The 24758-nt window shown below is 35.5% G+C and overlaps 1 protein-coding gene and 1 long non-coding RNA gene across 2 annotated transcripts in view; both read right to left on the bottom strand.

The window, feature by feature from the left end:
* Positions 1-24758, bottom strand: part of mgl (low-density lipoprotein receptor-related protein megalin) — a 265391-nt gene that overhangs the window by 127470 nt on the left and 113163 nt on the right. The gene's annotated exons all lie outside the window — the stretch shown is intronic.
* Positions 1-24758, bottom strand: part of LOC141482889 (uncharacterized) — a 113730-nt gene that overhangs the window by 14046 nt on the left and 74926 nt on the right. Inside the window, exon 2 of the long non-coding RNA XR_012465784.1 lies at positions 24023-24072. This is a non-coding gene — a long non-coding RNA (uncharacterized lncRNA). The remainder of the gene's footprint in view (positions 1-24022; positions 24073-24758) is intronic.

Raw genomic sequence — 24758 nt, 5'->3', positions numbered from 1 at the left:
CTACAAAGAAATTTCGCATAGATTCGTACCATGGTTCATGAATAACAAAACACGTTCTTTATCTTGTCTTTTTTCTTGTTGAAATGAAAATATATTTTGTCACATTCGAATATGAACATCTGCCGATTCCATGAATTTTTAAAATCTACTTGAAACTTAGTTCATCATTGCCCAAATGATCTGGGTTACTTCAATATTACACAAATGCAAAATTATCATTTGTACAATTTTCTCAGGTGCCCAACATGGTTTTCATAGACTGTTTTTTTTTTGAGCAGTTTATATGAATAGTTGTTATGTTGAGTAGTGTATACACGCTTTGGTTGAGATTGTAGTAGGGAGAAATGTCATTAGTGTCAAATACGTCATCATTATAAAAAATGAAACTCCTGGACACCGACATCAAAGGGACCGACGCTGAGTGAAACTACTGTATACAGAAATACTGTGGTTAATCCAAATGAACCAGAGCGAGCAGTGACAATCTCTACAACTAGTTTGTCCGCTCTCCCGTTATACAGATAAAATAGAAGTGACACCAATTCGAACAGTACCTCGACTCCATTGTCTTATTATCTGACAGAATTCCGCCGGACTTACATAGTCGTATAACAATGAATCGGAAACTAAACTACCAAACACCAAGTTAGTTTTGACACGGAAGAAAACTCCCACAGCACGTATAGAATAAGTGTCCGCTGAAAATAGGAATTGCAACGTCGCGTCGCTTGTTTGTTATTTGCTGCATTGTGTTTCTTTTTCTTCGAGTAAAATAATGGCTGGAAGAAAATTATTGTCTTCCCCACGGTATACTTTTTTTGTTCTTAATTGTCGCGTATTTCCCAAGAAAGTTCTAACGAGCTCGATTTTATTGATTATGAATTTAGCCAGTGGCGGGTTTAGCAGGTAGGCTTGGTAGGAAATGGAAACCCAAAAATTCAATTCAAACTCTATGGGCAAATTAAATGGATGTGTCGCAACAAGAACGATGAACAAAATTTTGGTAATTACTTTTCAAGTCTTCACAGAAAGTAAGTGAACCTACGAATTCCTTGCTCTTCAAAAAAATAAGGTGAATTTTTCCCCCAAAAAATTTTTATTCATTCGTTAATTCGTTAAAAACATCATCTTTTGTGAAAAATTCACGGCATTTCGTTGAACTACTTGGGGAATCGAAGTCAAAGAGCAGGATCACCTGATCAGTTTCGACGTGGAAAGCCGTAGACGTGGAAAGAAAAACAAGGTGAATTTTTGTTTTTCCCCAAAAAATTTTTATTTATTCGTTAATTCGTTAAAAACATCATCTTTTGTGAAAAATTCGAAGCATTTCGTTGAACTACTAGGGGAAAGCCTCTACACCAATGTTCCTGTAGAAGAAGCACTTCAAATCATACAGAAGAAGCTATACGAAGACGGGGACCTGAAAGATAGAACAAACTTACCGATACAAGTAATCATGGAATTACTAGGATGCTGTGTACGAAACTGCTACTTCCAAGTGAAGGACGAATTCTTTACGCAAAATGAGGGACTGCCAATAGGATCGCCATTTTCGCCTGTTCTAGCCAATTTATATATGGAGTGGTTTAAAAATTTGGCCATTGAAGAAGCTCAGGAGAAGCCCCGAATCTGGTTGAGATACGTAGACGACACCTTCATAATATGGAACCATTGGAATGCAGAACTAGACACTTTCCTGAAGCACATCAACAACGTAAGGCCTTCCATCACTTTCACAATGGAGAAGGAAATCCACAACGAATTGCCTTTCTTAGACGTATTGGTGAAGAGGACCGACACTAAATGGAAAACATCTGTATATCGAAAACCCACTCACACAGGACAGTATCTGAACCAGAATTTCAACCACCATCAATCGACTACGAGATGAATCATCAAGACTCTATTGGACCGTGCTTTTGGGCTCTGTAATACGAAGGAAGGTCTCGAAAAGGAACTAGGCATCATGAAAAATGACCTTCAACGGAATGGTTACTCCAAAGTGATGGTAGAACAAGCCTAAGCTAGAAGACAGCAAGAACTCCACAAATAAGAGAAGCCGCCACAACCAGTACTTGTACTTCCCTACATCAGAGGATTATTGGAAAGGATAAGACGGATTGGGTCCAAGTATAACATCAGGACCTGCTTCAGATCTGGGAATACTATCCGTAGCAGCCTCACAAAAACCAGGCCACCAAGCGCAGTCTGCGATTCCAATAACTGCATTTACCGGATATCCTGCGAGTGCGGAGAATCATACACCGGTGAAACTAAGAGGCCATTGAAAGTTCGCATTGCTGAGCACAAGAAACACACACAGCGAGGAGAAACCAGCAAATCCGGAATAGCAGAACATGTCTGGACTCATCAACACAACATCAAGTGGGCTCAAGCTGAAATCATCCACAAAGAGAAACACTGGTTTAGGAGAAAATTCAAAGAAGCCGCGAATATGTTGTCCTACAACGCATTTAGTCAAGCTAGCGTAGAGATACGTAACATATGGAAATGTCTAATCAAACGAAAAACGGCCAACTCACGCCAAACCAATGAAGCGGAAAGAGGGAAGAGGGGATAGGTGAAAGCACACGACTGACCTATAAATAGTCAGATCTCGGAGAAATAAGTCCAGTTATCACCAGTTATCTTCAGTTATGAAGTCAATATCTTTACCTATTACAAAATGGCGGAGCATTAATTAATTTCCTGAAGACAAACACATCAATATCGATACTTCTAGAAATATTCCCTTTCATCTGCCATATGGCAATTCCAACAACCCGATAAGGTTTGTTAAGTTATTTTTTGTTTATAAAAACGACAAAAAATGTCAGTACAACAATAAACATCATTGTTTAGTTAAAATATTCTCATTTAGCTTTCAGTTTTACTAGTAGAAAGGTATCACCTCCATTTATTGATCAAAATTTCAACAGGGGAACTGTATTTGAATATGCTGGAAACTAATGTTGACCCTCTCATCTCTGAAATCGTCGAAGCGAATCCTAATGAATTTGATATAGATATTGTATTCCAACAAGATGGAGCACCACTACATTACTCCAGACAAGCCGTCGAGGTTATACAGAATGGCCAGCCCGCTCGCCAGATTTGACACCTTTGGACTTTTTTATGGGGCTATTTGAAGCGAAAGCTGTAGGAAACGGAACCTGCTTCAATATTGGATATACGGCAGAGAATAATAAATATTTGTAGAGATATTGACATTACTGTGTTCGAAAATGTTCGGCGTGAAATATCGGATAGGCTGTTCATATGTCAAGAAGTTCAAGGCAACCATTTCGAGCATCTACTGAACTGATCTCAAGCTTATTACTTCATATTATGAAGTTGAATGTCAATGTATTCAGGCGTGTTAGGAATCACACGTTAAAAAGTAAGACCTTGTTAGTCCTTAGCTAGCACAAGTTTCTCAACTTCTGAGAGTTGTCGTTCGTATGGGGGGACAGCTGATTAACGGAAAAATAGAATAGAAACAGAACAGAATCATCAAAAGATCCGTTATTTTGTGGTGGTTGAAGATATTGACATTATATTTTAGGGTTGTGAAGCATTCATCAGGAAAAAGCTTCAGAAAGATGTGGCACAAGACCCCTCTTTCCATTTAATTTTTCCCCAGATGGCGCCCCGTCGCCATCTTGAAAGTTACATCTGTCAATTTCACTTCAAAATAAAGTATTCATGCATTGATTTCATTATACCAAATTTCAATTTTTTTGAGTTGACCTGTTCAAAAAATAAAAGGTGGGGGGGCATTAAAGAAGTGCACTGTATAATATACAGTGCGTTTCGGCTTTTATCTCCTCAATTGCCGCAAAACACCATCTTTTCATGGGTCTCTTCAATCTTGGGAAAAGGAAAAAGTCGCAGGGGACCAAATCTGGTGAATACGGTGGCGAACATTGCCTTGTTGTTTTTGGAAACAGAATAACGACCATGTAATTCCGAAAATTATTCTTCAAATTCAATATTTTGTAACATTTGCCAAAAAAAAATAACGAAAAACTGCCACATTCCCTTTCAAATATTATTATATGGCAGATTCGACAACAGTTGAATGAGCGAGGTTTAGATATGACGAATAACGACGCAGCAGACTTGTGACGTCATTAACTTCTGTGTTCGATAATTGAACGCCATTATTGCATGTTATCTGTTACTGCCTGCTTATTTGAACTTAATCAATTCAATTATTCAAACATATCAGCTGGGTTCGCTTGGAGTTTTAACATTCAAGTAGACCATGGTTCGTAATTCCCATGTGTTCTTAGATAAATGTCACTCAATATAACGAAAACACAAATTCATTTCACTACTTCATTATTCACCAAACTTCAAAATGCAGAACACTATTTGGGAAAACCTTCTAATCAAGTGTTTTTACCGAAACTTCGAAGTACATCTGGAGTTCGAAAGGTTTCTGTAGATGAAATTTCATATCGATATCCTTTAACATAATTAAATTTTTAGTAGATACAAATTCATGCACCTTTGTTTCTGATTTGAATTGCTGATTATATGCGTGTTCGATAGACGTCAGTTTAAATATACATCACGTTACAACCTGTTCGGAAAAATGGAATTTTAAAGCGGGTATAAATTCACCAATGACTGTGAATGTGTAATTTGCATTGAAATTTTATCAATTTTCCATCTAAGCGAGAGAATTTTTTATATCGCATACAAAATTTCATGTTATATCATTCAGTCTATTGCATAACAAATCATTTATTCGTATCCATTGTGATCAGTGCATATAAAAGCATGCAATTCAATTTCCTATTGACAATGTAAAATCGCTTTCAAGTATCAGCAAACAATCATGTTCAATTTCAGTACATAGGTATGAGTTTTATTGAAACTGGTATCACCCTATATACGACAGACGGTGTCTAATATTTCCTGCCAGAAAGGAACAACGATTATGGACATACAGGATTGCTTACTTACATATATCGCCACGTTAAACAAGCGCCGAGCAGATGTGACGTAATACTGGTGACACTTTTAGTAACTGCCATAAGACTGTGTGTTATTTTAACATTTTTTAAGGATTATTTTCGGACAGTATTACATTGTTTTTGTTTGTTTCGATCAAATTTTTATTCAACTATTCCAATAAGGTTTCTGAAACATTGAGTTTGTTATTGTGAAAGTCGTATTTTTTTGTGCTTTTGGGCATTTTTTAAACTGGTGTAACGAGTAGAAGCCATATAAAACTCTGTTATTTTATTCCATTTTTGAGGTTTGTTTTTTGCCAATGTGGAACTTTTTTAATTTTTTGAACATTTTTAAATTAAATTAATGTAAAAATTGGAAATTTTCACATTGTGATTTTTAGTTAAAATGCCTGGTCGTATTTGTGCAGTGTCAACTTGCAAAAGCAATCAGTTGTCTTTAAAGAAAAGTGGTGTTAATGATGTAATATTTTACTCTTTTCCTATTGCTAAGGATATGGTTTCCACAACTTTGCAAAAAGAATTGATTCGTCGCTGCAAAAGAGGGGATAAATTCACTCTCAAAAATGGATTTTCTCAAATTAGAAGCCGTGGTCCAAATGAAATTGAAATTAACGCTGACACGATTTTAGAGAAGACAATAGGATCAAATTGCAGTAGCTCATTTTCATCTAGTAGTTCTGATGTTCTGATATTTCTACTAACATTCCTTCAACTTCAAATACAAATATTCCAGAAATAACAGAGGACTCTTTAGAACATATTGCTGGATACTTTGCTAAAAAGCATAAAAATGATCTACCTGGTTTGGGCGATTATACTTATAAAATAAAAGCAGAAGATCATAACTATAATATACCTTCTTGAGTCCAGCAACTTTCATTGGGAGGTCTTATTAAACCCACAGATTATTCTGTTAAAAAAAATCTGTTTGAAATCTGTCGCTGTCCCACCCCTAGGAACGACAACCCTCAGAAGTAGAAACTTGTGCGAGCTAAGGATTCACGAGGTCTTAACTGCTAACGTGTGATTCCTAACACAGGTTAGAAAAAATTAAAAAGTGGAACAAGCTTTTCGAAAAATATCATTTGAATGGATTTAGAAAAAGGCCAGGAGTTGTTAAAACTCTTTCAGAAAGAATTGCAAATATTATTCTTGAATTTTGCAAACTGGGAATATAATAACGAATATAGGCCGACGAATATAGATCATTTAAAAGAAAAAATTCAAACAATTCTGATGATAGAAAAATCGAAAATTAAATAAAGTAATACATTAGTCCTTTAAATTTATTTTTCTACATTCATGCAAAACAATTATATCAAATATATTTAGTGGATAAAGTAGTTCCTTCTTGCTCTAGTGTAGTATAATAATATAATAAATTGTAGATTTATCAATTTCATCAATAATGGAACAAAGTTAAAGTTAAATTATTCTATCTAAATTTCTTATTTTCTTAATAAAAAATTAAAACCGTATCATTTATTTTCTGTCAGATAAATAAAAAAGTTGTTACACCAATAAACAATTTATTACTCATATATTTTTGATTATCAAGCGTTTATTATAAAAGATGGAACAAAAATTTATGAATTTTTTTTAGATAATACTATTATCTAAAACAAAGTTCATTAAAAAATTTTTGGGGGAGTTATAGTTTTCACGAAAATAATAAAAAACTGATGAAACCTCTTACTTTTAAAATGGACAAAATAGTTCGCCCTATCATCCACAAAAAAAAAATTTTCACTTAGTATTAATCCATTTATATTAAGTATTTAATCCTATATAAAAATAATATTCCAATAAGGGATCAACATGAAATTTGTTTATTTTAATTTAAAAGTGCAGTACCGAATCAATCCAGAGTCACCACTGTTACGTCACGAGATTACGTAACGTAACAGTGGTAACGTAACGAGTGGTAACGTAACAAAAGTAAGCAATCCTGTATGTCCATAATCGTTGAGGAAGGAATACAAAAAATCCGAAAAACGTCAACTTCATTTTCAAGAAAAACGGTATCACAAAAAGCAAACCGCTGGAAAAATGTGGTAGTCCCAAGAAATACCTCTAATTACCGAGTAATACTTGTAATTCCGACTAATACCTGTAATTTCCTGGTGATTCCTAGTAATTCCTGTGTAATTTCCTATACAGTGTGTCAATTTTAAAACTTACAATGGGCTATATCTCACGAACGAAAGCTGATATCGAAAAATGCTTGAAACTGTTTCTAGGATAGTAAGGGGTAACTTAAGTGACATGAAAGAGAAAAACACAAAAAGTTTAAATTGCGAACCCCTACTTGTGATACATCATTGAAAAAACTATAAAAAATGCTATCCAATGGTATAAATAATAATTGTACAGGGTGAAGCAATATTTGTGAAACTTTGGCTTAAATGGAATATTTAATGAGGTTTTTGTTGGACTGCAAATTTATAAGAATCAAGATCAGATCAAGAATCGTAAGTACACACAAACTTTTTTTTATTTCAAAATCGGTGGACGCTTTCTATCCGAAATTTTACCATTATTATCGCTGAAAACTTTGTTGACGGTGGAAAATATTCAAACCAAGACTATGTATACCCCAATTTTGATACTCCACTAGGACTGTACATAACTCATGGCTTCAAATTGAGGAATTCCGTTTAGATATGGCAAACTATGCACTCGCAACGTGGGTAATATTCAGCGTAGGCTTTCATTAGCTTTCATCAAGAGCGTCTGTCGGATGTTAGGCAAACGACTTCCTCTTTTGCCGGTTGGCCAGTGACCCGGGACTTGACCATGGCAATGCGCGCTTCGTTGATTGAAAATCGAGCGGCCACTTAATGAGAAACTGCTTAAGAATACGAGCTGATTTCGAAACGTTGAATAAGTTAAAATAATTAATAACGGCCACTGACACACAACATTTCATTGTTGAAGATTCAATCATAATGCATTTTTATTAGTGGGTGAACTCGCGAACGGTTCGTAGCGTCCAATTTTTTTTTTTCGATTATTCCATTCAAACCGATAAAATGATGAAAACACGCGAAATATATCTTGAAAACCGATATACCAGTAGCTAAAATGTAATTCGAAAGTTATCTGAGAGCAGATACTTTTTCATAGACGCATTTAAATGTCCATTCCTCACTTTCTGGCTTCTCCATTATTCGATCAAGTGTTGGCTCGTGACCTTATCTTTCAGACATGATGAAGCGAATATTTTTTCAATGCATTGAAATGATAGATATTTAAAACGACATACATCAAGAAATATCCTACTTGTTACCGTAAATACTGCACAAATGATTATTAATAATATCCTAATATATACAGCCCCACGTTGGGCGCCATTCTTCATTGAATCTAACCTAACTATATTTTCCATTTTTTATCCTGCTAGTGATTTTTCTTCTTAATAAATTATATGCATTGGCCTAGAAGTATTCTTTGTGAAACAAATATCAGTAGTAGAGTCGCATCTTGAATGTAAACCGAATCACTATTGTTTTCCTTCGAAACCCGCCGCTGATCCGATTTGCTGTGTAGGTACACCGTAAGAAATGACGGACATAACGGCGGGGTATTATGCCCAGAAGCGCAATCTTCATAAATTCTCATCGAAACGGTCGAAGATAAACGTATGCAGGAGAATGTGTTCAGCGAAATGTAAATATTGTATGACGATAGTCAGGAAGAATGGACGAGATTTAGCTGATATGTTTTACTTCAAAGAGACCTTTGTGTCGGCCCTCTTGACCACTATGCAGATTCGAGAGACAAGGCTAATTGCAGAATTAGGGGTAAAGAATGGGGAGCAAAAGAGAAATGGACACTCAGGCGACGGCGTAACAATTTGGTTGTCCACAAAAAGTTATTGTGGAAAGAAGACCCAATAAGTGGGCTGGTCTGTTTGACAACAAACATACAATGATTTTTTTTTCAGTGGAAACCAAAGGTTTAGTTGATACCTCGTGCTTGTGACTACTTTTCGTTATGAAGAGACAATCAAAATGTTTCGTGATCAAATTTGTCACGTTAGCTACTTTCCTCCCGATTTTAATTCATGAAAAACTACAGAGCTTAGGAATATTTTATGTCTCACTGTTGAGGTTCGTTTATACAGTGTCTCACAGTGTTCCACTTCTTTTTTCGGTAAATCCGTTTGGAGTAACATCCTAATGGAATTACAACCGAATAATTCCTTAGAATAACGTAAAAACTAATGAACAATGATATGTTTGGAAAAACATTGGAAAAAATGGGCATATTGCCTTCGGCATAAGTTGAATCCAAAACGAACACTATTCCGACATACCAGAACAGCAATATTCATCTCTACGCACATTTCATCAACAAAGTTGGCATCAACGACAACAAATACTGGGAAGTGAGTTCGTCTCTTAACCACATATCACAGTTCATATCCTGATCATACCAATTTGTTTGGGAAATACGACTCGAGGTGAGTGTTGCAATTTTATCTCTGAAGGCAACATCGCTTTTCATTAGAATTTCGTATACTCTGCTGACTCTTGTGGTACCAACCTAATTCCTTCCAGTGAATAAAATAAAAACTCGATGAATAACCTCTCCTGGTCCTGCTAGCATCTTAACCTTTGTGCTGAAACCCAATGCACCGCAAGTAGCAGATACACAGTTTCCTCTAAACTGCCTTTCAATTGGTTGAGAGCTAGCGAGAGCTGGTGATTTCAAGAAATGGGACTAGATGCCAAGAACTACCGCCCCATGAACTTCAATTCAATATGTTGGAAAATAATGGAGATAAGCATCGTGTCCAAAATCGTGAATTTCATAACCAAGTCCGATCTTGTTTTCCGTCCCAAGCATGGTTTCCTTCCTGGGAGGTACGCCACGGACCAACGTTTTTTTAGAGCTTGAATCTTAGGTCATGCGACAATCCGGCCGAATGTGTTTTCTTTCGACATCTTCAATGCAGCCTGTGATGTTCCAAAATCCCCAAACAAGATACCGGACGTCTATTTCTTCTTAGACTGAAGCATCTTGAAAAACGTGGAACCCTACTGAATTGGATTTCTTCCGATCCGTCCCAGAACACACTGCGCTGAATTTTCCCTCTCGAAAATAACGCAAAAAGCTTATCTTCCGCATTCCTCTCGCTTTGATGAAATTTCATAAATCTGAGTCGCATTTTTCTATGAAAGGTTCTCTCACGACCCCGTGTAAATGAGGCAAAGTGTTTGTTGTAATTTATTCATCGCTGCATGAGCGTTATATAACTCCACAAAGGATAGAACAATACAGCCATAAAGGTCAAACAAACTTTCAGTCGGTTTTCTTGTGCACAAACATTTTTCGAAGAGAGAAAGAAATTTGTCGGACCACACCCGCATCCTAGACATGTGAAATATTGAATGTTGGCAATGAATGATGTCATCGACATTCAGTTGGATCAGATGCATGGTTTTCTGTGGACGAATGACAGTATACAAAGTGCATTGCGAGATTGACTTATTGAAGGGTTATTGTGCACACAAATTGTGGTTGACGGGGAGTTTATGCTTGTAACCTGGCAGGATATTAACTTATTTGCTGTCAGATATTGCTTGTATATAACAGAGAGAACCGAGAGAGAAAATGAAGCGAAAAACGGTGTGAATGGATAGAACTTGTTTGTCTTAGGTTATATACGAAATGCCATCGTTTTCATCGCCATTTTTTGACGTCATTGGTGGCATTAGGCGTCGCCACCACTGCAAACATGATCAACCAATCAATAATAATAATATCTTTATTCGTCTTGAGAAACACAAGGTTTATAGACATGTCAAAACAAATGGCACAATTAAAATCAGGCTATATACATCTTAAGATTCCACAATCAATGGTGGTGATGAATTGAGAAATAAAATACGAAGACATATTCATTAAAACAAATCAACATAATCATTAAAACAAATTACAATACATGATTGAATTTGAGAATTAGATGGTAATCATAAGGTTGAAAAAATTATATTGAGATCATCAAGAATATCAAGAAAATTACAATACACATACATATTAGTTAACTGGGAACACACCTATTATTCAGGTGTCCACATTGAACGCATCTCTATTCAACTGGACACTTCCATAAAATTCATTGATATCATACAGAGGATTTTCAGTTAAGAAAAACTTCAGAAAATACTTAAATCTATTGCATGACAAATTGCGAAAGTCTAGTGACAGAGTATTGTATAGCTTAAGGCCAATATTGACAGTCCTTTTCAGTCTATTTGCTTGCATGACGAGGTCTGATTTATTTATAGTATCATGATGGTGTATATCTGTATGGTAGGTATAATTATTTATATTTAGTCGAATATGTAGTAGGTTTTCATAAACAATGACTGAATACAGTCATGACTGAATACAGTCATGACTGAATACAGTCATGACTGAATACAGTGAATAAAGTGTCATTATTTTGAGATTTTTAAATATTGGACGGCAACTTTCATCCTATCTGGCAGAAGTTATATCTCTTACAGCGAATTTCTGCAGGATAAACACTTTTTCCAGATGACATTTTGATGCACTGCCCCAGGATATTATTTCATATCTTAGAACTGAGTAAAAAAGAGAATGATATGTAGTCTGGTTCACATATCCTTTAATTACTCTAATTGCGTATGTTGACCTACTCAGCCTAGTACATATGTTACTTATATGTTCTACCCACGATAAATGTGTGTCAATATAAACCCCAAAAAATTCAACTGCAGTTTTATCAGCTTGGTTTGAGTTTCTTGTTTCAAAAGTTAGTACTTCTGTTTTTGTTCATTTAAAATCAGTTCATTTGATCCAAACCAAGATCGTTCTTTGTCCAGGATATTATTTAGGGTATGTTGATGAGTTTTAAGTTCCCCCAACTGCTCTACTCAAGGTTGCATCATCCGCATACATGGTAGTCTTAATATCTGATGGATTCAAGAAATGTGGTAGATCATTAATATATGTAAGAAAGAGAAGTGGTCCTAATATTGAGCCCTGAAATATTATTTTTGAAAAATAACCAGAAATGTGAGGAGAACTGAGAGCAAGTTCTGCTTGATACAAATATTATTTTTGGAGGTAGTAGCAGCTCATTTACAATTCCGATTCAAAATTTCAACTTGGATCGCTATCAGCATTAAAACCGCACCGTAAGTCATAGTTATATGTAATTATTCAACACTCCCTAGCTACTCGTGGGACTTTTATGGACAGAGTGAACTCAAAAATTCTTTTTGACGCTGAGTCTATAGAGGAGATGGATTCTAGCTTACGACTCCAACTTGACCTCCCTGTGAATATAGATCAGGAGCGAGTCTACAGAGGAGATGGATGTCGAGTTTACGACTCCAACTGACCTCCCTGTGAATTTAGTTCAGGAGCGAGAGCTTCTCAACTCCACAACTCCTGATCCAATAACTGAAACTGAAAAAAGGTTTGGTGGAGCAGCTAAGAAACGACGCAGAATCTGTTTCAGGTGGACGAACAAACCCCCGTGAGCAGGTTAGCAAACGTTTGCGCTCAAGTGATGACCACCAAAACCAGAGGCTGAAAAGCCCTGCACGGGCGAATCATCAAGTGTAGCTAATGTGCAAAAACCCTCATATGGGAAGGTTGTCGAGGGTATCAGGGTGGGAATCTTGCACCTTGACTATCCGACTACCTCGTTAACGAGGTTAACGTAAGTTGGTAGTCCTGATCACGAATCTGAAGGAATTTTGAGCCTATTTTGCCCCCTAATATGTTTTACCGTAAAAATGAGGTGATCCATCGCGAGTGGCGGACAGTATATATCACTCTGGCCAACCCCATTCAGGTGGTAGGTGCAATTTGAGCATTTCCATCAGTCCTGAGAGTTTCATCGTTCTACCTCGAATATTACGGAAGATACAGGGGTGTTTCCATGAGGAGTGAGACACACTGTATATACGAATCCCTAGCATGGACCAGTAGTTACTTATCTATACAACTCATTATTGAAAGCTATCCGCCAAATTCCGAATATTTAAAAAAATTGATTTTCTTCAATTGTATCTATTCTATTAATGAAAAATGTATAGAGGCATTTGACAAACATTTCTCGATCTATGATGCCTTAACGTACTTTTCAGTTATCCTTATGAAATGTTTGTTCTACTGTTTGGCCTAAAACCAAACTGAGTTTCTTCCCTGTGGCTTTTGCTACTGTAGGTTGTTGGCAAAGTTTTGTCCGTATGAATGTCATGTGTTTTTGTAGCTGCATATCTCGTTTAGGAAAATGGTTGGACACCGATACACCGATGAGCCGCCCTGGCAATTCCCAAAGGCAAAAACCCACTTAAAAAGACCATGGTTATTCTATGGTGGTCAGCGGCTGGTGTGATTCACTAAAACTTTCTGCAGCTGGGCCAAACCATCCCAACAGACTCCAATTGTGCGGGAATCGACGAAATGTACAAAAAGTCAGCAGCAGCCAGCATTGGTCAACAGGAGAGGTACGATTCTTCTCCACGACAACGCCCATCCACACGTTCCACAAATCACCGTTCGAAAATTAAACGATTGTTCGTCGAACTACCATATTTTCAAGCACTTTGATAACTTTGACACCGGTAGAACCTTCGGCAATCAGGACAAGAAAAAACAGCCTTCGTCGACTTCATCGAGTTACGAGCATATGGGGAATGTTCCTCCTGACGAAAATCAAGTAGTTTTCATGAAAGAGCTCTGAAACAACGCATTTTAAACTTATCATTTCAACCTTTTTCTTTGAAAAATTATTTAAATACTTAAAAAAGAGGATTGAAATAATGCATTCAACATTTAAAGGGATTCGTTTCTATTTCACCATTTGGCAACATCGGTTATAGCTAATAAGGGACAATGAATCTGTTACCTGTATGAGACAAACAAAGATGACATATTTCAGAGGCGTGCTGTTCTGTTTACTTATGTTCCGAGTTCTGAGACATTCTGTGAGATATGACATTTTGTGCACCTAACCTATCTTCTTCTATATAAATAAATAACAAAACAACTGTTGTTTATGTGGCTTGTGGAGGTAGTATTTAACTATAATTTATATTTTGCCTTAATTGTTGATTCATATAGATAATTTTCCTTTTTTGAAATAGAATATCTAGGTACGTATAAATTATTTCAACTTGATATAGGCGCTGTTGCCAATATGTGAATTAGAAACAAATTCCTTTAAAAATGAAAACCCAAAATTTGAAACATCAATTTGAATACTTTTCGAAGAGAATTTGAAAAACTCATGAATTAAACTCAATTTTATTTTGTTCAAACTTGCATTTGCTGTAATAACCCATAGATGTCCATCAATAAAATTCACGTATGAGTTAGAAAATAAGGGACAACTACCATTTCTTGACGTTTTGGTAATGAGGAGCCAATATGGAGGGTTAGAATACGATATATTTAGAAAAGAAACAAGCACGTACAGGTATATGCCTGACAGTTCACATCACTGTGGACAGCACAAACGTGCTGGGTTAAATTTTTTAGTGCATTGTCTTTTGACTTTCCCTCTAACACATGATAGGTTCACAAAAGAAATACGTACAATACAGGAAATAGCAGCCACTAACGGTTTGTCGAGGGGTATTGTAGATGACATAATAAGGAAGAAGAAATTTAGGTTAAGAATGAACGAAATCTCGACTTTCAGAAAGGACAAAAACCAAGATAAATACGTCTCAGTTTCATACCACCAATATACAAGGAACTTTGGAAAGATTTTCAAGGAACTAGGTATGAAGGTGGTTTTTAAAACAAGTCATACACTACAGAGCCATTTGGGAAGTCCAAAAGACATAGTCGAGAATTCGGAAAAGTCTGGAATTTACGAAATTGAATGTAAGGACTGTGATGCAAAATATTATGGACAGACAAAAAGATCTATTAAAGTACGATATAAGGAACACATAGCACACTTAAAATATGGAAAAGCTGAAAAATCAGCAGTCGCCCATTATATTTTGCAACAAAACCATTCCATAGACTTCAGTTCATTAAGATTAGTTAGACAAGTTAACAACAACAGGCAACTAGATGCCTTTGAGAGTGTAGAAATAAGTAAACACAATAATGTTATGAATAACGATGACGGACATGTACCAAATAGCATACTACATAGCTTGTTGAAATAATATTGTTGGGTTTACTGATTACTACATAAGAACACATTGCAAAAATAAATTTGGATAGGCAATATTGTGAAATTAATTTTTATATAGCTGAAAATTGTTTTATATAAACATATATTGTAAAATAATAGATAAGACAAAATTGTAAAATTAATTTAGGTTGGTATACCTGTATGGGTGGTACGCCTGGATGGTTTACCTATATGGGATACCTATATAGCATAAATAGGGTTAGCTTCGCATTTGTTTCTAGTTTTAATCTTCCTCTTTGAAGATGATCACTTGGTGATCGAAACACTTTTCGAGGTGTTAACAATAACGATTTGGTGTTGGGAAAAAACTCCAGTAATATTGTAATAACCCAAATTGAGTAACATTCCATTCTTGTTCATCTACGTAGATATTGTCACTGTCGTGTAAAAAACTACGTCAAGGCGTTTTCAACTCAATTATTCTAAGCAGTTTCCTCGAGCTCTTAAAATGGAGTTTCTGAATATGAAAAGTATTTTACGCCGCGATGAGCACATGTTTCATGTTTCTGCAAACTAACGACTCGCAATAATATTTAATGAGTTTTGGGATTCGGAAATTGCTGGTTGACGCGAAACGGTTGCCCATGAGATCGTTCTATAACGGATGGCGGTTTTAATTTTGTTTCGAATGGGATTAAATTTGAATTCCTGAAAAGCCAGTACCGTCCCGGAAAATTATCTCGCTTGAGTGGCTTTCCGAAGTTTCCGAAATCTTCCAAAATCATATTGATCTCATGATAATTTATTCACGTTCACAGAAAACTTGTGTTTGGGGAGAGAAATTTGCCTCCCCCAGATACTAAAACTGACACACCACAACCTAATTAAGAAAAGTGAAAATTAGTATAATTACTTTGTATTTGATACTTAGTGGCCCCTCCCAAAACGGCGTGGCAGATCCCGAAAATTTCATTCCAATAATATGAATCTATGGTATCGCGCAAAATGCGCGAAATCTGCTCATTTTCATTAACTTCGCGCATTTGTCGTGCATTCAAGGTTTTGCGCATTTTCTATGCATTTTGTACCCTGCCACTTTGATTTACCCTAACAATTTCACCTCAGAGTATATCAAATAATTTTCTGATTAAAAATCGGGAGGTGTAGTTTTTGAAAATATCAAATCATTTTTCGATTCAGTAGTACACTTAACATTTTTTATTGTGCAAATCATTGAAATCGATTGATCAAAAACATCTCTTCTGTTATGAATGTTCTGTGCAGATTGATCTATGCCTAATCACTTTATGACACTTGACAGATAATGACAAATGAAATGAGCAGAAAACAACGCAAAGTCAGCGCATCTAACAACATTCCATTTCGTTTCAGCAGATCAGTTTATTCGGTATTACATTTTTGACGAACGAACCAACGAAATTGACTGTTCTGTGCAGATTGATCTACGCCTAATCACTTTATGACACTTGACAGATAAGGACAAATGAGATGAGCAGAAAACAACGCAAAGTCAGCGTATTTTACAACATCCCATTTCGTTTCAGCAGATCAGTTTATTCGGTATTACATTTTTGACGAACGAACCAACGAAATTGACTGTTCTGTGCAGATTGATCTACGCCTAATCACTTTATGACACTTGACAGATAAGGACAAATGAGATGAGCAGAAAACAACGCAAAGTCAGCGTATTTTACAACATCCTATTTCGTTTCAGCAGATCAGTTTATTCGGTATTACATTTTTGACGAACGAACCAACGAAATTGACTGTTCTGTGCAAATTGATCTATGCCTAACCATTTTATGACACTTGCCAGATAATGACAAATGAGATGAGCAGAAAACAAAAAAAAAAACGCAAAGTCAGCGCATCTTACAAAATCCCATTTCGTTTCAGCAGATCAGTTTATTCGGTATTAAACTTTTGACGAACGAACCAACGAAATTGACTGTTCTGTGCAGATTGATCTATGCCTAATCATTTTATGACACTTGACAGATAACGACAAATGAGATGAGCAGAAAACAACGCAAAGTCATCGCATCTTACAACATCCCATTTCGTTTCAGCAGATCAGTTTATTCGGTATTAAATTTTTGACGAACGAATCAACGAAATTGACTGTTTTTTTGTTCTATGTTCCTACCAATTACCGATCGATCCAAGCTATAATTTTTTTTTCGAAAATTTGCCTTTTCTACATCTTCATAGAAAAGTGACAAAGACAGAAGAAAGATTGTCTGATGTTTCCGGATTTATTAGCCGTGGAATGCAGGTTTTTATACTTACCGTTTTGTCTATAACTTGTACATGTTTAAGCTCTCTTCCTTACGGTTTTAATTATTCTTATGTTCATGTATTTCTATGGCTTCCCCGAATAGTCATGGATAGTATCCTCTGGTTTTATTAAGAACTTACGTGTGTTCGAAGGCAATGTCATGGCTGCCCTCGATTCTTTTCGTAGTTTCGATGTAGAAAGAACCATAACTACACGGTATTCGGAGACCTGAGAGTATTCTCTATCTTTCTTGCGGGCTTGAAAATGACCCCAACTCCATGTTTTTCGAGGATCCTTCCAGAAACTCATTCTTCAGATGACACATTTTCTCTTGTAGCTCTTCCAGTTCGCATATACGTCTTGCCACCTCTACCAAAGTCTTAATAACCCCTCTTTTCTGTCGCGGATGATGATTGGAGTTCTCATTCAAATATCGCCCCATATGAGTTGGTTTTCTGTTTACTTCATGGCTCACTCTCTCGTCTCGTCACTAATGCATCCAGAGAAGCGATTCTCCCTTCCACTTCTTTCTCCATTGCGAACTGAATTTTGGTATTCCAACAAATCAAATGTCCCAAAAGTTTTGCCAATTCCTCTTCCCCGTGACTCCAAACCATCCTCCTGCTGGCTACGATATGTTGATGATAACTTTGGAGTCATGGAGAAGAAGAATTGACAAACGGTGATTTGGAACTCTTTATACAAATTATTTTTTTAATTTTATGAATTTTCCTTCTGTTTCCTGACCTGTCTTTGGAATATTCCTACTACTCATCTAAGGCACTTTCTTCTTTTCCATTTGTGCTACAACCATATGAGGATTTTGTAGATTTTTCAGAACTTTTTTTTTATTTAGAAAAGATATATAATTAATACGCAATTTATTTTCTAATTAGGACTGTAAGAAACTCCACTTTTCCTGGTTACTATTCTACATTCGAAAATCAAATTGTCTTTAGCAACAGGCAGATTCCGCGGCAAAGTTGACGAAGACATTCTGCTAGAAAATCAAACTTTTAATGTAAATTCACGAAGTTTGTAAATTACTTTCGATTTAATTGAGTTGCAATTTCCCAGAAACTTCTCATTTTCCTCGAGGTATATTATTGCAATTTCAATTAGGAACTCGATCTATTATCGGTGGTAGAGTATACTGGTTTGTATGAGGCGCCAAAGTTGGATATCGAAAGTTAAGACAGAAATTAATTAATGAAATATTATATTCAAACAGTTTTAGGGGAAACATTCTTGTTAATATTAGATTTTCATTGGGGAAATTTCAACTTTTCCCTGGTGTTATCTTCTCTCCTTCTTCTTCTTTTCCTCAATGTTTTGAGGGGTCGTTAGGTGGCGCTATAAAACTCAAGGAAACCAAAGAAAATGTCGGAATCTCATTTTATATTAAAATTTTCACTATATACGAGTATTGTACTGTGACGCCCATGACACGTGTCATGGTTTTGAGAATTTTTTGAGTAAGTTACATAACTAACAGAGCCATGTGGTAGTAAGACACTAAAAAATTATATGGGCCATCAGATTATGTACTACACTACTTAATATGTAGTGTTTCATAATATGTGTTCAAGTTTATTTTAGTAGTTTCCAAATAGAAGGATATTATATTTGGCGGAAAATAACAGCGGTCACCCAAATACTATGACCTACAAAGGGTTAGAATCGTAACGAAATAAACGCGGTACTGGATGCTTACCGGTAACGGTACTCTTTGTTATCCTTGACCTTCACAATCGTTCGTAATTTTCTTCTCGTTTCCTTACTGTGTAGGTACCTAAGCGTGAGTATCCAGCTGTGAAGCGTTGCTGTGCTTCGATTGCAGACTAACCTACATTCTAAAATCGTGAAATGTGATAGAGAGGCGAACATTTACTCAACGGAGAGTTTAACGGCTGAATATTTTAGCGAAATATTAGAATTTAAATGAAACAGAAGAGAGACATTGAAATCTTGGCTGTTTTCTATACATTAATTGAAAATATTAGAAAAAAAATTATATTTCGAAAATATAACTACACAGTAAGTATGAATCTTTGTAAAAAATCGTCTTCTTTCATCATTTAGGGGTAATGTGGAAGAACAATTCGGTGGAATGATTTAGTCAGAAACTGAACAGATTCTTGCCCATTACTTTTGGAAAATTACACGTTGTTTCCCAATGCTATGTTATCTACAATTTCCGAAGTAACAAAGACGTGTACTATTATTATTTTACCCTGTCAGATAAAATGGTCTCTTAACCCATCTCATCCTTTCTTTTATTTATTTATATTCTCATTTGTTCTTTCATTGTGATAAATATGTGGCAGTTACTCTCACCATATCATTACCACTGTTTTCCTATACGAATATTTCCTCTTTTCGGAACCTTTCAGTGGTCAAAGACCAGTGAATTAATATACTTGGATCTTTGGAGAAGTCAATAAATGTTGGCATACGCCCATATTGTCTTGGTTAGGTCTGTTCTGCATTGACGAGGAGTTATAATATACCGAAACTGTTTAGTACGTCATTGATGTCAGCGAGGCCATACTACAGACAACGAGAATCATTTGGAAGAATTTTTTATGTGAAAAAACTATCACAAACATCAATCGAATGTAATCCAGTATTTGTTGTGGTAGTAGACAGAGAAGTAGTTTCTTTCGTTAAACAATTGTCAAACTTTTCAGGCAAGCTGAAAAAATATGAGTGTTTTGAATTTGTATTTCACCACTCGTCTGATTGTTCTGTTTCTTCTGTTATTATTACAATCCTTATTTCCACCAAATGTTTCTATTAGTTCAAGCTAACTTTAACAGGTCTTCCTTCTTCAAACTCTCACTTGCAATATGGAGTTGTAAACTGGGGTACTGGGTCTACCGCTGAAAGAATAATTATTTTGAAAAAACATATTATTTGCCTTATTTACTCTGTCATCAATTATTATTATTATTATATTGTTTCTCTTCTCCTAAGGCTTTATCATTGCTGTCCATTCCTCGAACAACTTTTGATTTTTTTTAGTGATTCCGGTATCAATACTAGTGTTTACAGTTTTTTGTAATGCTTTTCAATTTGGAAACTACTGTTCAAGAAACAAACACTTGTAAAAAACTCGTTTATTTTCTTGAACTACCAAAACTAATTACTCAAACGTAGTGATCGTGATTTACAAAACGCATTTTCGTGAAAGTTATTATTAACTTTACCTAGAATCCGGTGAAATTGATAAGAACGTGTTCTTTAGTAACCATTTCTACCTCGTAACGATGTTTTTGCACAAATTGCTATTTCAATAATACCTATGAGCATGAATATCAGACAGAAAGCCCATTAAAAGTTCTAGTAAACAATATGACATTTTTCTCTGTACTTGTTTTTGTCCGTTTCAACGTCATGTGTTTTTATAGCTCTATATCTCCATATTCCTCCATATCCACTATTTTAGTATTACCATTTGTTCACAAAAAGGATTTGAAGCTTCAATAACTTATAATTATTATATGCGAGCGCTTTCGATAGCAGATTGTGCTATCACCTTCATGGCTCTACTCAAACTGAACGTTTTATCTTCTTGTTTGTTCTTTCATACGACAAATACCTGCATTAAGGCGTTCTAACCGTATAAAAGAACAAACAAGAAGATAAAACCGGGCCAAACCATCAGAAAATACTCACCAGTTGAAAACCTTCGAAAAGTCACAGACTACCGCAACTGCAATGTGTCCCTCATATATTTCAGGTTAAAGATTTACATAAATGAAAAAATAGTATCATGAGTGTTTTTTCCTACTCTAAAATTTATACTGAGGATTGCTTATTATGTGTTTTTTTTTTCGAGAAAAATATGTTGGTCACTTGACTAGTTTTTCTACAATCTTCACAAGTGTTGGGTCGGTCGGGAATTTGAAAAACCAACATATCATCATAGTTTCAACAAAAAGTAGCCTAGCACTAACTCAATAGAAACAACGAAGATACAAATATACCAGCGTTAATGTCGTTCGGCAATTTCAGATAGAAATCCATCCAAGATAACCTATTGTTATAGACAGCATTTGATATTTAGATATGAGGAACTAGACAAACTTTTGGGTCATTTCAACTTCTTGTCTCTAGTATCTATGTACAATAAAATGTGTTTATTATTTGCTAAATTATCTTTGTAGAAATATTCATTTCAAACACTCATAAATTTGCTAATTGATTTACCAATTCTGAGTATAGCCATTTCTCTGCTAGTTTAGGATTTTGAGGAGAGATGTACATAGTCACATTTCCTGATACATAAATTATCACATTGATACACTTAGATTCACTTGTAAATTCGAATAGCTAACTTTTATATTTCTGTAAAAATTATTACTAACTTTCGAAAACTATGGTTCTTTATGACAATAATTTGTTTTCCTTGAGTTTTACATTCGAATTATTGAACCTAGATGTCGTCCACTCCCTATTCATTCCAAATTTAGAGTTGATAGAAACAATATAGGTTTTTTCCAACTTTCACCCATGTGTCCCTAGAAAAGAATACCGCTAAAAGCAGTCTGCACATATACTTTGTGTTGACACTTCTGTGACATGTGCCAGTGTGCTGTAAACCAGTTTTCTTGCTGTGTTTTTGATTGCGGTTGTTTACCGAGTATGTGTCAAAGAAATATAAACAAAACTGTGTTATTCATTTTATTAGTTCTGTGGTTGAAAAAGAAATGATTGCCTTCTAGATCAAATATGTTTCATAAGTATTTTTAATAATTTGAAAACTGTTCTTCTTGTTCAAATCTTGGTTTGGTGTGTTGAATAACTCAGTCAGTCTTATAATCATCGTCCAAGAAGAACTCAATCAAAAATAGCTATTTAATATAAAATTCCATTTTCAATAAAGTGGTTAACCCAATTTCCATTTTATTAGGAAGCTGAATACTGACTAACAATTCTTTAAAAATGAATGTCTCACAAAATTTTATGGTTTCCAAAAAAAAATCTTTATACAAGTATCATTCATTACTATACTTCGATAATAAGCCAATTCGAACCGAACTGATGCGATTTTGTTCTCGTCCATTAAAGTAAGTTCCATAACGCAAAACTAACCCGATGCTGGGTTCATGTCATCTGCATACGAGCCCAACAAACCCACCAAGCAGATATCGACTGTAAATCGACTGGTTTTAATCGAATACCGAGAATAAAAACACGCAAATCGAAAAAGCGAATGCCGGGAAGTGATCCAAGAAGATCCGTGATACCAGCGAACGGACCTTCGGGCGGTAGTTGGTACCGATGGGTACGGCGGTCACTACGTTCGTTGCCGGTTTGCTGAGAGGGAGGTGAGCGGGGAGTAATAACTATGAACTGTACGACGCAGGATATTCTCAATCAAGTCTAATGGTGTACTAAGAACGTTCGCTCGCGCAGGATCCGATTATGAAAATAATGCAATTACGTTGGTATCTCTGACATTTAATTTGTACAATGAACTGGCCGGCTTGTCGACAAATTGGTCGGGGGTAGCGAGATAACAGAGAGGGAGTAGATGAAGTAAAGAGCCTCCGCATTTAAAAAGTGCAATAAATTTAATTTCTCGTTTAGCGATTAGCTTGATGTGCTCGTATTCGGAAAAACTGCGTAGTGGGCGACATCTAGGTTTTATAATTCGAACGTCAAACTCAGGGAAAATATTGATTATCGTTATAAGGCACTCTAGTCGCAAAAATTTCGAAAATTAATTAGCTGGATCCAGAACGAGCAAGTAAATGAATCATTATGCTCAGATTACTCTCAAACATAAAATCAGCAGATAATTACTTCCATTTATGATCTTGTTCAATGGATGACCTGTTTATTTTGTGGAAATTCCTATCAAATATGGGATTGCGAAGACAACTTTCGTTTAATTTCTCATGTAAACTTGAGAGCTATCGTACCGTCAACATGCCTATGCAAGTCAATTAATTTTTAGATGCTGTTGTATAGGATTTTTGAAGTTGGCTATGGAAATTTCAGCTACGAGGGGGCTGAGAGGATTACCCATTATGAAGCCTCCTTTGTTATATGTGATACCATTAAATTCAAAATAATTCTGGTTCAGACATACTAACATGGGTTTGTGATGGGTCAGTCTCCATCGGGGTTCTCAAATCCTCATTCTGGATTACTGTAGGTCCACCACTTCGAGACTAAAATCTCCTGAACGCTATTTCGCAAACCAACGTTCATCAACACTATCATTGCCAAATGCCTGGTTTATTTTTCGGGTTTTTTCGTCAGCGCTATGATTTAATTTTAATTCGTAAGGAAAAATTGACAAAAATCGCATAACGACACCATATAGTAGGTTAGGTTAGGTTAGATGATTACTTGTTTGATAATATTTCAATTCAATTTAAGGATTCCGTTGTAACCTATTTCTTGTAAATATTATTTTTACACGCCTGCAAAGATATATTCAACATGTTTGAAGATTTGACCATCAAATATCATGGTAATTCTATAAATATGATGAAAAAAACATTGAAAAACTGCGAGCATATGAATTTCAATGACTTCAACGGAAGTGCCAACAATAAAATAACAAACGGAAGAACTCACCAAGTTATTTTTGGATATGACCCAAAGCAAGGTAGTTAATCGGTTATTACCTGAAACAAAAACAAAAATTATTATCTGAGTTGCATATGAAATATATGGGAGGACAAAGTTTTATTTTTGCAATTCAAATCATGAAAATGGTTCGAAGTGTTCAAGCGCTTCTGATTATTCAGAAAAGCCTTGAATTATAATTTTTTACGTGATGTTTTGAAGCAGAGAGACATAAAAATTGGAATTGTTAAAACTATCTTCACATCACAAGTAAACAGTTGATATGCCCTTTAAAAAATGCAGAAAAGTGAATTCATTGCCGTTTCATGTTACTCCTTCAGTATTCAGTTCATCATCCATTTGTGAATGAAATAAAAACGAAACGATGTAGTGAACATAAAATGGGTTAAATTGATCATAAAGTGGAATAAAGTGGGTTGAAGTGAGCATAAAGTGGAATAATGTGAACATAAAGTGGAATAATGTAGGCTAATGTAAATATAAAGTGGAATAATGTAGGCTAAAGTGAACATCAAGTGGGATAAAGTAAATATAGAGTAGGCTAAAGTGGGATAAAGTGAACATAAAGGAATATAAAGTGGGCAAAAGCGAACATAAAGCGAGGTAAAGTGGCCATATAGTGAAAAAAGGTGGGCTAAAGTGGACATAAAGTGGGCTAAATTGATTATAAAGTGGAATGAAGTGTGTTGAAGTGAGCATAAAGTGGAATAAAGTGAACATCAAG

This window comes from Leptinotarsa decemlineata, unplaced genomic scaffold, assembly GCF_025532065.1.
Source record: "Leptinotarsa decemlineata unplaced genomic scaffold, Ldec_3_MD MMD2_tig00002082_RagTag_RagTag, whole genome shotgun sequence".
Taxonomy (NCBI): Eukaryota; Metazoa; Arthropoda; class Insecta; order Coleoptera; family Chrysomelidae; genus Leptinotarsa; species Leptinotarsa decemlineata.
The sequence above is the reverse complement of the archived record's forward strand: the minus strand, read 5'-3'. Positions and strand labels throughout refer to the sequence as shown.